The 15903-nt window shown below is 39.9% G+C and overlaps 1 pseudogene across 1 annotated transcript; it reads left to right on the forward strand.

Moving 5' to 3' along the window:
• The first annotated feature begins 13519 nt into the window (after nt 1–13519).
• LOC308423912 (heat shock protein HSP 90-beta-like) lies at nt 13520–15620 on the forward strand (annotated as a pseudogene). Its single transcript has 2 exons — nt 13520–14471; nt 14504–15620. The product of its transcript is annotated as a heat shock protein HSP 90-beta-like (transcript).
• Nucleotides 15621–15903: the final 283 nt, after the last annotated feature.

The raw sequence follows: 15903 nt of genomic DNA on the forward strand, positions 1-15903 counted from the left end.
CTACTCCAGCTTGTTTCTTAGGGAAGTTTGCTTGCAATGTTTTTTCCAAATATTTTATTCTGAGATAGTGTCTGTCTTTGTCTCTGAGATGAGTTTTCTGTATGCAGTAAAGTGCTGGATTCTGTTTATGTATCCAGTCTGATAGCCTATGTCTTTTTTATTGGGGGAATTGAGTCCATTTATATTAACAGATATTAAGGAATAGTGGTTGCTGTTTCCTGCTATTTTTGCTTTTAGAGGTAGAATTGTACCTGTGTGTTTTTCTTCTTTTGGTTTTCTTGCTGAGGTATTTTTTTGTTTTTACTAGGATATAGTTTTCCACCTTGTATTGGGTTTTCCAACTATAATTCATTGTAGTGCTGGATTTGTGTTCAGATATTGCGTAAATTTAGTTTTGTCTTGGAATATCTTGGTCTATCCATTTATGGTGATTGAGAGTTTTGCTGGGTTTAGTAACCTGGGCTGGCATTTGTGTTCTCTTAGGGTCTGCATGATGTCTATCCAGGATCTTCTAGCTTTCATAGTCTCTGTTGAGAAGTCGGGTATAATTCTGATTGGTCTGCCTTTATATGTTATATGACCTTTTCCCCGTACTGCTTTTAGTATTCTTTCTTTGTTTGGGCACTTGGTGTTTTGACTATTATGTGTCGGGAGGTATTTCTTTTCTGGTCCAACCTATTTGGAGTTTCGTAGGCTTCTTTTATGCTTGTGGTCATTCTTAAGGGTAGGGAAGTTTTCTTCTATGATTTTGTTGAAGATATTTACTGTGCTTTAGTTGATATTCTTCGCCTTCTTCTATTCCTAGTATCCTTCGGTTTGGTCTTCTCATTGTGTCCTGGATCTCCTGGACATTTTGGGTTAGGAGCTTTTTGGCTTTTGCATCGTCTCTGACTTTTTCTCTGTTTTCATTGTTGTTTTCGGCCCCTGAGATTCTCTCTTCCATCTCTTGTCTGTTGGAGATGCTTGCATCTGTGCCTCCTGGTTTCTTCTTTTGGTTTTCTACCTCCAGGGTTGTTTCTTTTAGTGTTTTCTTTATTGTTTCCATTTCCATTTTCATTTCCTTCTTAAATTCCTTCATCTCTTTGGTTCTGTTTTCCTGCTAGTTCTTTGATTTCTTTGATTGTTTTGTGTGTGTGTGTGTGTGTGTGTGTGTGTGTGTGTGTGTGTGTTTCCTCTTTAAAAGCTTCTATTTCTTTATGGTTTTCCTCCATAAAGTGAGTTATTCATGTTCTTCCCAAAGATCTGCATCATCATCCTGAGGTATGATTGCAGGTCTGAGTCTTCTTTTTCTGGAGTGTTTGACATTCTGCTACTTGCTGTGATGGGAGAGCTGGGTTCTGATGTTGCCAGGTTGTGTTGGTTTCCATTGTGTAAACTCTTTCTCTTTCCTCTTGCCATATTGTTGTCTGTGATTATATGTGGTCTTGTTGTCAGTGATTGGTTCCCATCTCACCCATGTACCTGGCCTGTGTCCCTGGATCTCTGCTGTTTTAGGTGGCAAATGGCTTGAATGTTTGGTCAGCACGTGAGGGTCTAATTTCTTAATGGCCTCTTAGATTCAGGTCATTGGTATTTTTGTAAATAACTTTTATATTTATGTATATCTGGGATGCTGTGGGGTTTTTCTTTTGTTGCCATCACCCTCTCTGACTTTGCAGTATCAGTGGGACTGACCTAGAAAGAGTTTGAAGGTCCCTTCTTTTTCAGTACTTTGCAGTAATCTGAGAATAATTGGAACAGGCTTTCTTTCAAAATGTGGTCAAAATCAGCAGTTAGCCCTCTTGTCCCTAAGCTTTCTGCTGCTGGGAGAATTGGGGTTTCCTACTAATTCCCTCTTCGTACTTAATGGCCAGTTCAGATTTTTCCATATCCTCATGTTTAGTTTTCTGTTGATTATATTTATCTAGAAACTTGTGCATTTATTTTAGGTTTTCTAATTTATTGGCATATGTTTATATTAGTTCCTGATAATAATTAATAAGTCAGTAATACCAATCAAAATATCTTCTTCTCACTTGAAGTTTAACATATTAGAATCTTTTCCTTTTATTGTTAAACTAGCAAATGGAGCGTTCATTTTCCTTTTCTTTTCAAGAAATTTTTGTCTTGTTGTTACTTGGTACGTTTTTAGTATCTCATTTTTTTCTTTTCTACTCTTGGTTATTTCTATCCTTCTACTAACTTTGAGTTTTGTTTGGTTTTGCTTTTTAAGTTCTTTAAATTGTACCTTTAGTTGCTTATTTGACCACTCCTTCTCTCACTGTTACTATTAACATTCCTCTCAGTTCTACTTTTAGTGTGAGCCCATAGGTACTCGCATATCATATTCTAGTTTTTCTTTGTTTTAAGACTTTTTAAAAATTGATCTTTTGATGTTCTCATAAACCCATTGGTCATTTGAGACTATATTTAACTTCTGTGTATTTGTATTTTTAAAGTTTGTTGATTACAGTTTAATTTGATTATTGTAAAATGTCTATCTTTGAAAGTGTTGTCATCTGCTACTAAAAAGAATGTGGATTCTGCTGCAGCTGGATCAGGTGTTTTTATAAATGACTGGTTGATCTGTTTAGTATACAACATTGTTCACTCTGAATGTTTTTTCATCTAGCTGATCTATACATTGATGAAAGGGTCTGCTGAAACCTTCTGAATCCATAGATTATTAATTTTTATACCAACACGTATAATGAGACATTGTATAATGATTGTGGATGAATAAAATTAATGACATGAGGTTATAGTGTGATTTGGTCCCCTAGGAATTTAAGGAACTCCTGATGATGCCTGGATCTTGTCCTCAAAAGAATTTTGCTTGAGTGAGGATCTCACTATGTTGCTTAAGCTGGCTTTAAACTCTTGGCTTTAAGTTATTATATTTTTCTAAACCTCTCAATAGCTGGGAATTGCTCTCACTATGCCAGCTTCCCCAAAAATGTTTTAATAAAAGAATAGTTTGGTATACATGCAAAGCAAGTAAACTTTTTATGTTTTCACTCAGCTGAAAAATCAAGCATGAAAGGAGAAGGAAGAGTAGAAGTAAGTGAAAGACCCAGCACTTAACATTCTTCCTAATAATCACAGACTTTATTCCTTGGCCATTTGGCTCCATAGTTGTCTTTGTGGTTAATAAATGTCTCCGAGGCCTAAAACACCACAGAACCAAAGAAAAATGTCTCATAAATCCTTTGTCCTTAAAAGTCATATTAAAATTATTTTCTTTGTTGTGTTAAGCAAGTTAAGTCTAATTCTGTAAGAAAACAGGGTTCACTTCTGGGCATCCTATACCAGGCAGGGCTTTATTTTATTATTTATTTATTTATTTATTTATTATTTATTTATTTATTTGTCTGTAATTCTGAAGAAGGAACAGGGAAGGGTAAAATTAGAAAAGCTGTATTTTCTCATACTCATACAGATCCAAGAAGAGATTAGTTTCTGTGGCCTTCACTGCTTTGAGTGTGGACTTTGGTAAGGTTAATATAAAATCTAACTTATTCCATAGTTGCTAACATTCCCAAGGTTTTGTCAACTGGAAGCTGTAAAAAGCGAATTCCCTCTTCTGTTTTGTTTGATTTGGAAGTTACCCATAAAGCCTGTTTTGCTCCTTTCGAACTCTCTCCTACGTCCTGGCCAACAAAGGGGAGACTTTTCTTGAGAAACTAGGAAATTCCATGAGGTGTTTCCTGCCACCTCCTTCTCATCCTCCAGTGAGCAGGAGCTGTCTGGGAAGCAAATACAGACAGCCCTCATGGAAACCAGTCAGAGGTTTCCCTTTGCAGTGGAGGATGGGAAACATTGCAGAAGGAGATTTTAATCATGGGGTTGACTCTTTCTGGTCTGAGTACGTGGCTCGATCAGCAACCACCCAATCTTGACCTAGGGAGTAGTAGGTGGAGTGGGAAGTCTGATTACAGCCTCCAGTCCCTGGTCATCACTCCCACTGCCTTCTCCAAGGTGTCAGTTTCACCAAGAAATTGAAGGACATTAAAATTAAGTCATTAAAAGACACATAAAACATTACCTGGAAATTACTCATTCATCTTTATTTATGGTATAGCATTATCATCTCTATCACATGTATTACACATGATAGAGGTTATTACGGTGGATTCTTTCCAAGGAAAATGAAGGATAGGTGGAAGAGTTACCTATAGAAAACAGTAAATCACTAGGGCATAATACAGTGGAGATCTGTCTAAAGTGCTTTAGTGAAATAAAAATGACACGTGGGTAGCTGTGGTCAGGGAGAGCCTCAGGGAGGTGTTATACAAACTTGGATAGATATTTTATAGTTAGCACATGGGGAAAAATAGTGGCATTTCTGAACTCTGGGGTCAGCAGAACAAAATAAACCCAAAACAAGGAAAAAAAACAAACAAACCAGGTATTCTAGCAGTGTTGGGACTGTGAACTACAGCATTCCTTCCATGAGCAAGGAGACAAAACCTATATAGACACGTGTGCCTTGCACTGGCATTTGTCAATGTGTGTGTGTGTGTGTGTGTGTGTGTGTGTGTGTGTGTGTGTGTGTGTGTGTGTGTATGTGTGTGTGTTATGGAATACTTAGTTTCCACCTTAGTTCCATTTGTTGGTACTTCCCAAAGCGAATTTGATTGTTATCAGAGTGATAGACAGGCTGTATCTTTCAAATGCAATTTTGCTGATACCAGAACTCACCCCCTATACAACTGTGTTGGATTGTTCCTTGTACATATAGTTAAGAATTTTCTAGAATCTCTTTCTTTAAGTAGCTCTAGATTAGGTTTGGTCAAAAGTACAAGTTGGAAGATATCTGAAAGCAGGAGTGATGTGGCACCATGGCACTGAGGATTCTGTGCTTGGGTGTGAGACAAAGTTGATAGCGAAGTCCTGTTTAACTTTTACTCCCAGCTTGCATTTTGGGTGAGTCCTAAATCCAATATTAACCATTACATTTCCATAATGCTTATGGCTGCCTCCTGCCCCACCCCCTGGGATGTAAGTGGAAGGCTTACTTCTCCAGGTCGGAGAATCAGGCCTTCTTCCAACCACTGGTCTCGGTTTTATAGCAATCTCGGGTTTAGATGTTCTAGCATATGGTAAATCCTTCTGGCTTGGCAGAGCTGACATAATCTTCTGAGTTTCTTACAAGATCCTGATACAGAGTGTTTATAGGATAAGAATCTGAATTTTATAACTAGCTGTGATGGCTAATCTTGGTTTTCAACTGGCTAAATCTGAAATTAACTACAACACAAGCTGCTCAGTATTCATGAGTGATTTTCTTGATCATCAAGATAATTTGTCCTAAATATGGGCAGTATTTTCTAGTGTCAGTCCTGATAAAAAGACATAGAAGAAGGAAACTTTGCTTTTAGCCTGCTTGCCTCACTCTCAGAAGCAACTTCTTTGGGCTTCTGATTCAGAGAGAAAACTAGTGCCTTTCTGGGAATTCTTCCGAACTCTTTATCACCAGCTTGGAATCATATGGACTGACCAACCCCCAAGGCTCTTTACCTCTCCAATGTCAAAACATGCAGGCCATGTCATGTAAGCCAACCTAAGGTAACTCAATTTATCCCCCTTTTCTACTTCCCTTTCCCATATCTCCCTCTCCCTTCCCCTCCCTCTCATTTCTGTTCCTTTAGAGATCCTAATATACCAGGCTCTTTATCTTCTCACCACTGACAATCCACCCAATGCACTGATGTACTCTAGGCTGCTCTGAGACCCACACTTCATTTTCATCATGCAGGCAATTGTGCTATGCAACATCCTCTTGTCCTTGTGTCTGTATTAAGCTGTGTTTATTTCCTGTAAGTTCCTTTTCATGATAAACTTATTTTTATTAGCATCATCATTATTGTTTTATTTAGGTATTTTGAGATATCTTCTCATTAAGTAGCTTTGCTGACCTGGAACTTTGATCTGCTTCCCTTTGTGATTTGAATAAAGACATTTGACCTTCCAGCATTGTGGTTGACGTATTCTAACTACTACATAATCCAGAAGAGAAAACAACAAGCCAACGAAGGAGCATAGGGCAGTTGTAGGATGGGTTTCTCTTAAGTGTGGCCCATGAGGAGGAGGGAGGGAGAGAGGGGCAACCTCAGGGCTGGAACACTTGCATGAGGTCATCATCAAATGCAGAAGGACTCACTTGCTTTCTCCATATGCAAGCCAGGAAGTATGACTTCATCTGTGTAGGGAGAAAGAACTTTTAGCTGTTTCTGCTCCTTACCAATTACAGGAGTGGAGCCCTCTGGGTATTCAGCTGGAACTGGTGTAGCTCACATTGGGGCAGCCTGCCCTAGGACAGCCTGCCATGGAGCAAGCAGATGTAGGGGTCACCTTCTGCCGCTCGTCTTAGATAAGTAGTAAGGCTGATATAATTGTACTACCTACCTGACAAGGGTGTTGGGAGGCTTTGAAGGGGATGACAGAGCCCAAGTGTAATGCCTGCCATATGTCAGGTTGTCAGTGGTGTCATATCTCATCCACATTCAACAGATCTGTCTCTAGCCCCTCTAATTCTGGCTAAGAACACCCCTTGAGCTGCCTGGCTGCAATCCTTTTAAGCCTATTTCAAGTGTACCTTGGGCACTCAGCTGGGCTGGCTACTTCCTGCTTGTGGATATCTGGATGTTCTTCCTGTCCTTCATAAGGAGTAGCCTGGTAGATAGTGAACTGTGTCTCAAAGAATTTTCATGTAGGGAAAAAAAAGTCAGGGTCGGCAGTATTAGGGGGATCTGCTTGGCTGTGTATGTTATTCAAAGTGATCAAACCTCCCTGGAAATGACTTAGAAAGGATTACTGATATCTAAATATGGGAGTAATTCTCTGTGGGTTATTAAAAAAAGCACTTAGTGATTGAGCCTGTTTTGTGCAAGGCCCAGAGTTTGATCCCAATCTTCAAAACCAAATTAAAAACCAAATAATCTACATAAGCAGTCATTGCTGGACTCTCAGACTTGACATATATTCTCTCAGTAGATGCTCCTTCTCACCACCACACTCCTGTTGATGGTGAAATAAGGTTGGTGCATTCTTGAAGGACACAGTAGCTCAGCCTATACACAATTCTCAGTGTTTATATATGGACATCTTACAGAAAGAGACACAATCACAAGATTCAGAAACCCCATTCAAGCTCCATAGGGCAGCATGCACCTGACAAAACCCAGGTGGCCTCTGGAAGTAGCCAGCTAGCAGGGACAGTGATGGCTATAGCCCACAGCTGTCAGGGCTTCTTCGTCTTTTCTGTCATCTTCACTCCCAGTCCCTAAGATATTTTCCAGTTTTCATTGGCAGAAGCATCATCTCTCTGCATTAAGCATGCAGCTCTGCACAATGATGAACTTGCTCTTGCAGGCTCTGGGGACCAACCCAAGCCTCCTCAGTGCTCAACTCAATCTGTTCTCAGGAAAAGATTCTCATTTGCCTACTCATACTCCACCCTGCATCTCCAGCTGTTTCCTCCAGAGGCCAAGTTGGGTCATGGGAACCCATCAGTACAGCAACCACTGGCAGTGTTCGTGCGATTATTGTGGTCTCTGGGGCTCCCATGTTGAGGACAGGTGCTGTCCAAGTGAGTTTCTGTACATGTTTGCTCCTGAAGTTGGGAGCTAGGATAGCGAGGCTTTGAAAATCTTGAGCTTCTGTTCATGCTCAAGCATAAAGCTCTGTGGACATGCCAAGTTGTATCATGGCATCATCCATTAACTATACAGCTACAAGAGTACCCTTGTGTGGAAAGAATCCCAGCCTGACATGCAGTGAGGTTCAATCTTATTCCACAGATTCAGCCATGCCCACAGTCAGGTTTCTTGTGGCCCTGAGTATATAAATAAACCTTTTAAAATATTCAACCTTGCATTGTTTTGGATATGTTTGGAGCATTTACCTATATTTCCAAATGAATTTCTAGTTGTAGAAGTTGAAAAGGAGCATGCACTAAGTAGCTTTTACAGACCCCAGATATGCCTGTGTGAATCATGGCTCAGTTCCCCTATATCTTCCTGGATTCTCTTTCTCTCTCAGCAGATGCTGACTTAGTTTGCAGATGGGCTTCTACAAACTCTTGAAGGCTTTAAGGACAGCCAGGTTGGATCTTCCAAACATCAATGGCTCCATGTGAGTGAAAGATATATCTCTTATCCTTACTCATTCCTCAGTATCCCAGATCTTCTGTCTCTTCTGGAAATCACAACAGTGATATTACCTGATCATGCTCAGCAGCCATGACATATGTATTCAGTGCAAAATGACTTCCCAAATCAGGCACTTCATACTCTAAATTCATGTGGTCACAAATGAATACCCCGAGATTTCAGAAAAACAAAATGAAACAAACAAAAAACAAGGAGAGTCTTTTTAAAGCATCTAAGTTGTCACGAAGCAGAGAAAGGATCTTGGATCTATCCACTTGCTTTTTAATGAACCACCAGAAACATGGTGGCATAATATGATCACTTCATTATACTTAAGAATTCATATATTAGGAATCAGACAGGGTCCAGGGTCTTTGGTCTTTATGATGACAGATCTATGATAGGAAGACAGGAATGATATAACTGGAAAATCCCTTCCTAGATGGCTTCCTCCTGCACCATCTGCCAACTGGGTCAGGATGGCTGAAGTAAGGCTCACCTGGGACCAGGGCACTCATGTAGGGTTATGGTTTGGATCTGAAATGCCTCCCACAGGATTATGTTTTTATCTGTTACTATTTTGGGGGACTATAGGGCCTTTAGGAGAGGCAGAATAGCTGAAAGAAATAGGTTACTGTGAACAGACTTTTGAAGGTTGAAATCCTGTTTCCTGGTCTGCCACAGTGTGAACAGCCATGAGTCCACGTGTTCACTGTTCTCTCGGCATTCCTGACAGTGATGGATTGAGACACTCTGAAATTCCAAAGAAGCTTTCACTTCCTCGTTTTTCAGGTATTTTGGTCACAATTGTGCAAAATCAAACAATCAATATGTGAGGCTCCCATATGTTTCTGAGGCTTCTCAGAGCATGTCAGCCTGACCATGAGTGGGAATCTCCAGAGGACACTCTGGGAACAAACATTATAAGAAAGCTGCATTGACTTTTCTGACATAGCAAGAAGCATGTACTCATGTTTCTCATGAGTGCTCAGCTTGTATTCCTGCCACCATGTCTTCCAGCCACCATCATGGACTCTAACCCTCTGGAACTGTATGTCCCAGTAAACTCTTTCTTCTATAAGTTGCATTGGTCATGATGTCATTTAAAAAATCTTTTTATTGTATATTTTCTGCATTTATATTTCAAATATTATCTACTTTTCCCCCACTCCCATCCCCTCTCCCCTCCCCTTGCTTCCATGAAGGTGCCCCCTCTCCCAACTACCCTTTTTACCTCAGTGCCTTGGCATTCCCCTACACTGGGGAAACACACCTTCACTGGACCAAAGGTGTCTTCTTCCATTAATGCCAGACAATGCTATCCTCTGCTAAATATGCACTGGAGCCATGGGTCTCTCCATGTGTGCTCATTGCTTTGTGTTTTAGTCCCTGGGAGCTCTGGAGGGTTTGGTTGGTTGATAATGTTGTTCTTCCCATGAGGTTGCAGACCCTTTCAGCTCCTTCAGTCTTTTCTCTAGCTTCTTCATTGGGGATCCTGTGTTCCAGTCCAATGGTTAGCTTCAAGCATCGTCAACTGTATCTGAATGATTCTAGCAGTGCCTCTGAGGAGGCATCCATATCTTGTTCCTGCCAGTAAGTACTTTGGTATCAGCAATAGGGCTTGCATTTGGTAGCTGCATATGTGGTAGATCTCCAGGTGAGGTAGTCTCTCAAAGATCTTTTCTTCGATCCCTGCTCCTCTATTTGTCCTTGTATTTCCTCCTGTGAGTGCTACAGCAATTAAAAAGTAACCAATACATATTTCAGTCCCTTCTACCAAAATAAGGTTTACAAGAACACAGTATCACTTTTTTTGCATGCAGATACTGGCAAGGGCTAAGAATTTTAAGGACTGGTGTGATAGTTTATTATCAGCTTCACAAGATCTAGAGTCACCTCCAAGACAAATCTCTGCATTTATCTGGATTAGATGCCAATATCTGGGCATGCTTATGAGGGTTTAATTTGATGAGAAAGATTGGCGAGGAAGAACCCACCTTAAAAGTGGGTTCCATTATCTTTGGTTGACCTGTAGACCACATAAAAGAAAGACAGATGGCTGAACATCTAGAGTCACAATCTTCTACTTCCTGACTGTGGATAAAACATAACCAGTTCTTCACCAAAAAAAAAAAAAAAAAAAAAAAAAAAAAAAAAAAAAAAAAAAAAAAAAAAAAAACTGTCTTGTTGAACTCTGAGTGGAAGGAAACCCTTGCATTTGGGAGCTTGCTGATTGATCGTCATTGAGAAATAGAAGCTTAGCTTTTAGGTGATATTGCAGAGCTGTCAGAGGCAGGATACAGATTGGGTGCCCGGGGTGCATTTGAATTTCAATGAGAAGCACTAGGTCATTATCAGTTGCCAAACAGAGCCTGGAAGTAGTTGGGTACTTTGGCTTCTGGGAAGGGACATGGAGGTATATGTGCAGATCCAAAGTATATGTTTGTCTTTAAAAATGTTATTCTCAAGGATGTTGCAAGCATCTAATTCTCTATGTCCACCCAACTACTCGCTACCCCTGCGTTGAGCTCCAAGAGGTTGAACAGTTGGAGTTGTATTAGCAGTCTGCCTGCCTTTCCTCTGAGATCATGGTTTGGCTGACTTCCACTGGAATAAGGGGAGGAATGAGAGAGAAATTAGGTGCTTATGTCTCAGTCGCCCTCTGATGTCCTCCTTATCCTCATGTGCATACACGTGCTAATTTTGGTACATACAAGTGTGGATGCCAATACCAGGTGTCTCCTGTTACTCCTCACCATCATAATTTTTGAGACAGGGCCTCTCTGAACCTGAAGCTAAACTGTCTAGACAGGGAACCCCAAGGATCCTCCTGTCTCTGCCTGCTCGCCCAAACTGGGTTACAGATGTTCACTGCTACTCCAAGCTTTTATGGGGTGGTAGATATCTAAAAGGTCCTCACACTTGTATTATAGGCATTTTATCTCCTGAATCATCTACCTGGGTCCCTTGTTTACCTTATTTCTATGAAACTAGGCACTATATCCTATAATTGCTGTATAAGATACCAATTCTGTCCACCAGGAAATAAATTATAAACCTATCAGCTCTCATTGCTCATTAATCAAGGATTGTTTCATGTACCAAATCCTTCTGTGAAATTTGGGAGATTTGTAAAAAGAAGTGTATATTAAAAAGTGATTTGAGAATTTAATACAGTGTATTTTTATGTACTCATCCACAAATTTTCCTTCACCTAGCCAGATCTATGTTATCTCCTTACTTCCTAAAAAATTCTTGTTCTTTTTTGTTTAAATGGCTCACTGAGTTCACTTTGTGCAGCTTGTAACATTTGTGTCACTGTTGAGCTCATGGGTAACATGCAGTCCTACTGCTCATTATTGAAGTTCATGGGATTCACAGCTAGATGAGATGGTTGATGACCTTTTCTCCCCAGAAGCCTGCTGAGTACTTTCTGGTACCATGGAAGTTAGCCAGCAGGGAGAAAGCTTCCTCGTAAGTACCAACTTGATTTCCCCATATACTGTGACCAGAATGTGTGCTGGCCTCAGCTATGGGGCTTTATTACAGAGTTCTGGTGGTCAACCAAGAACAATGGGAACAACTGATATTCTTCTGGGGCTCTTTACTATTCCTCTGACCCAAACTCCAGGGGAGGTATTGCACACTGGGCATTGGACTTTTTATTTGGCAGTATGTGTTTTCTGGGAAGAGCCTTATTCCTGTGTGGGTTAATTCTAATGAAATTGTTTTAATGTGAATATATAGAATATTTTATGTGAATATTGAGGAAGCTTATAAAGTAGTTAATTTGTGTGTGTTTTTCCCCAGTTATCCTTAGTATAAATTATTTCTGCTGCCCTGCTTTGTCATTTTTCTTCCAACTTGAACATTCATCTGCATCCTTCACCCTTCCTCCTTCCTGTCACCTTCATTCAGCAGTGCCCCTTCAGTTGGGATACTTTTAAAATACTGGTCCCATAATATCAGGTTTTCTTTGTTTTTTTTTTTAATTATTTAACTCATCTTGGTTTTCTCTGGTAGGTAATGTATACCTAGAAATTTATCCATTCTTTCAGATGTTCTGGTTTTATGAGAAGATGATAGATGACTGTAAGAAGGACATTAATAACTCACTTGAAGAAATAGAGAACAGAGGTAAAAAGTAGAAGCCATTACAGAGGAAACATATATTCTTTAAAGAAATACAGGAAAACACAATCAAACAAGTAAAGGAATTGAACAAAACTTTCCAAGATGTAAAAATGGAAATAGTAACATTAAAGAAAACACAAAGGGAAACAACTCTGGATATTGAAAACCTACAAAAGAGAGCAGGAGTCACAGATGCAAGCATCACCAACAGAATGCAAGAGATAGAAGAAAGAATCTCAGGTGTAGAGGATATCATAGGAGACATTGACACAACAGTCAAGAAAAATACAAAAAAGCAAAAAGCTTGTAACTCAAAACATTCAGGAAATCCAAGACACAATGAAAAGACCAAACCTGAGAATAATAGGTATAGAAGAGAATGAAGATTCCCAACTCAAAGGACCAGCACACATCTTCAACAAAATTGTAGAGGAAAGCTTCCCTAACCTAAAGAAAGATGCCCATAAACATATAAGAAGCCTACAGAACACCAAACAGATGGAACCAGAAAAGAAATTACTCCTGTTCCATAATAATTAAAACATCAAACACACAGAACAAAAAAAGAATATTGATACTAGTAAGAGAAAAAAAATCAAGTAACAGTTAAGCGCAGATTTATCAGAGTCACACCAGACTTCTCAACAGAAGCTGTAAATTTCAGAAGATCCTGGGCAGATGTCATATGGAACCTAAGTGAACAAAATGCCAGCCCAGATTTTCTACTCTACTCTACAAAACTCTCAAATACCATAGAGAAAGAAATCAAGGTATTCCAAGACAAAACCAAATTTAAGCAATATATTTCCACTAATCTAGCCCTACAAAGGATAATAGAAGGAAAAGTTCAACACAAAGAGGAGAACTACACCCAAGAAAAAGCAAGAAATTGATATTTTCATCAAAAATAAGAGAAACACAAAATAATTCCACCTCTAACAAGAATAATAACAGGAAGCAACAATCATTGGTCCCTAATATCTCTCAACATCAATGGACTCAATTCCCCTAATAAATAGACATAGGATAACAGACTGGATACATAAACAGGACTCAGAATTTTGATACATACAGAAAACACACCTCAGTGACAAAGACAGATGCTTACCTCACAATGGCTAAGAAAATTTTTCCAAACAAATTGTCTCAAAATAGACTTTCAAGTCACCCTCATGCAGCCTAGGCTTGCTATGCAAGTTGGATATAGTTTGGCCCTACCCTGCTCTGTATTACTACTTGGCTTTCCTGTAAAGATGTCTGAGGAAGTACACCATAGAGAGGCAGAGGTAGAGACCTTTGCCTTTCAGTCAGAAATTGCCCAGATCATGTCCCTCATCAAAATACTTTCTACTCAAACAATTAGATTTTCCTCCAGGAGTTAATCTCTAATGCTACTGATATCCTGGACAAGATTCAGTAAGAGAGCTTGACAGACTCTTCCAAATTGGACAATGGGGAAGAGCTGAAAATTGACATCATATCTAATCTTCAGGAGGACATGAAGACTTTTGTGGACACATGCAATGGTATGACCAAGCCTGACCTCATAAATAACTTGGGAACCATTGTTAAGTCTGGTACAAAGGTGTTCATAGAGGCTCTCCAGTGTGGAGCAGGCATCTCCATGACTGGGTAGTTTGGTGTCAGATTCTACTCAGCCTATCTAGTGGCAGAGAAAATGTTGTGATCACAAAGCACAATGATGATGAGAGTGTGCTTGGGAGTCTCCTGCTTGTGGATCCTTCACTGTCCATGCAGACCATGGTAAGCCCACTGGCTGGAATACCAAAGTGATACTTCTCTTCAAAGAAGACCAGACAGAGTACTTAGAGAAGAGAAGAGTCGTGGAAGTAGTGAAGAAACACTCTCAGTTTATAGGCTATCCCATCACCCTCTACTTGGAGAAGAAATTAGAGATGGAAATCAGTGATAATGAGGCAGAGGAAAAGGAAGGTGAGAAAGAGGAGAAGATAAGGACAACGAGGGAAAGCCTAAGATTGAGGATGTGGGATCTGATGAGGAGGATGACAGCAACAAAGATAAGAAAAAGAAAACAGAGAAGATCAAAGAGGAGTACATTGATGAGGAAGAACTGAATAAGACAAAGCCTATTTGGACCAGAAATCAGGATGATATCACTCAAGAGAAATATGGTGAATTTTACAAGAGCCTCACCAATGATAAGGAAGACCACATGGTAGTCAAGTACTTCTCTGTAAGAGGTATTTGGAATTCAGGGCATTGCTCTTCATTCCCCAGCAAGCTCCCTTTTACCTTTTTGAGAACAACAAGAATAACAACATCAAATGTCCATTGTGTGTTCATCATGGAGAGCTGTGATGAGCTGATACCTGAGTACCTCAACTTTATCCCTGGTGTGGTTGATTCCAAAGACCTGCCCCTGAACATCTCCTGAGAAATACTCCAGCAGAGCAAGATCCTGAAGGTCATCTGCAAAAACATTGTGTAGAAAGTGCCTTGAGCTCTTCTCTGAGTTGACTAAATACAAAGAGAACTACAAGAAATGTTACGAGGTGTTCTCCAAGAATTTAAAGCTTCGAATCTGTGCGAATTCCACTGTTGCTGCCTCTATGAGCTCCTTTGCTATCAGACCTCTCAGTCTGGAGATGAGGTGACTTCCCTGTCAGAGTATGTGTCTTGCATGAAGGAGACACAGAAGTTTATCTACTATATTGATGGTGAGAGCAAAGAGTAAGTGGCCAATTCTGCCTTTGTGGTGCATGTGTAGAAATGAGGTGGTATATATGACTGAGCCTATTAATGAGTACTGTGTGCAGTAGCTCAAGGAATTTGATGAAGAAACGCTGGTATCAGTCACTAAAGAGGGCCTAGAGCTACCAGAGGATGAGGAAGAGAAAAAGAAAATGGAAAAGAGCAAGGCAATGTTTGAGAATCTCTGCAAGCTCATGAAGGAGATCCTGGGCAAGAAGGTTGAAAAAAATGACAATCTCCAATAGGCTTGTGTCTTCATCCTGCTGCATTGTGACAAGCACCTATGGTTGGACAGCCAACATGGAATGAATCATGAAGTCCCAGGCACCGTGAGACAAATCTACAATGGTCTACATGATGGCCAAGAAACACATAGAGATCAACCCTGACCACCTCATTGTGGAGACCGTGGCAAAAGGATGAGAAATACAAAAGTGACAAAGCTGTCACAGACCTGGTAGCACTCTGTTCTCCTCTGGTTTCTCACTGGAGGATCCCCAAACCCACTCCAACAAACTAGGCCTGGACACTGATGAAGACGACGCCATTGAAGAAGAGCCCAGTGCTGCTATTCCTGATGAGATCTCCCCTACTGGATGTACCAGAATATCTTGGGAGTGAAGGTGTGGCCTGAATTTGTTGGGATTCAGAGCCAAAGCTCTCCTTTTTACACTGATATAAACTAGAAGACTCAAGTCATCATTTTATAGATGCTCTAACTCCTTTTTCATTTGTTTCTGTTTTACTTAGTCTTTGATTATCTCTTTCTTTGCACTATTTTTGAATGTTGCTTTTGCAAAAATTTCTGGGGCAATATTAACTTTTTTTTAAAATCATGGTTCATGATCTTTTTAAAAATCTATTTATTTTTTTCAGCTTTTAATATAATTACATAATTCCTTCC

The sequence above is a fragment of the Micromys minutus genome (assembly GCF_963924665.1).
Source record: "Micromys minutus genome assembly, chromosome: 1".
NCBI classification, from domain to species: Eukaryota; Metazoa; Chordata; class Mammalia; order Rodentia; family Muridae; genus Micromys; species Micromys minutus.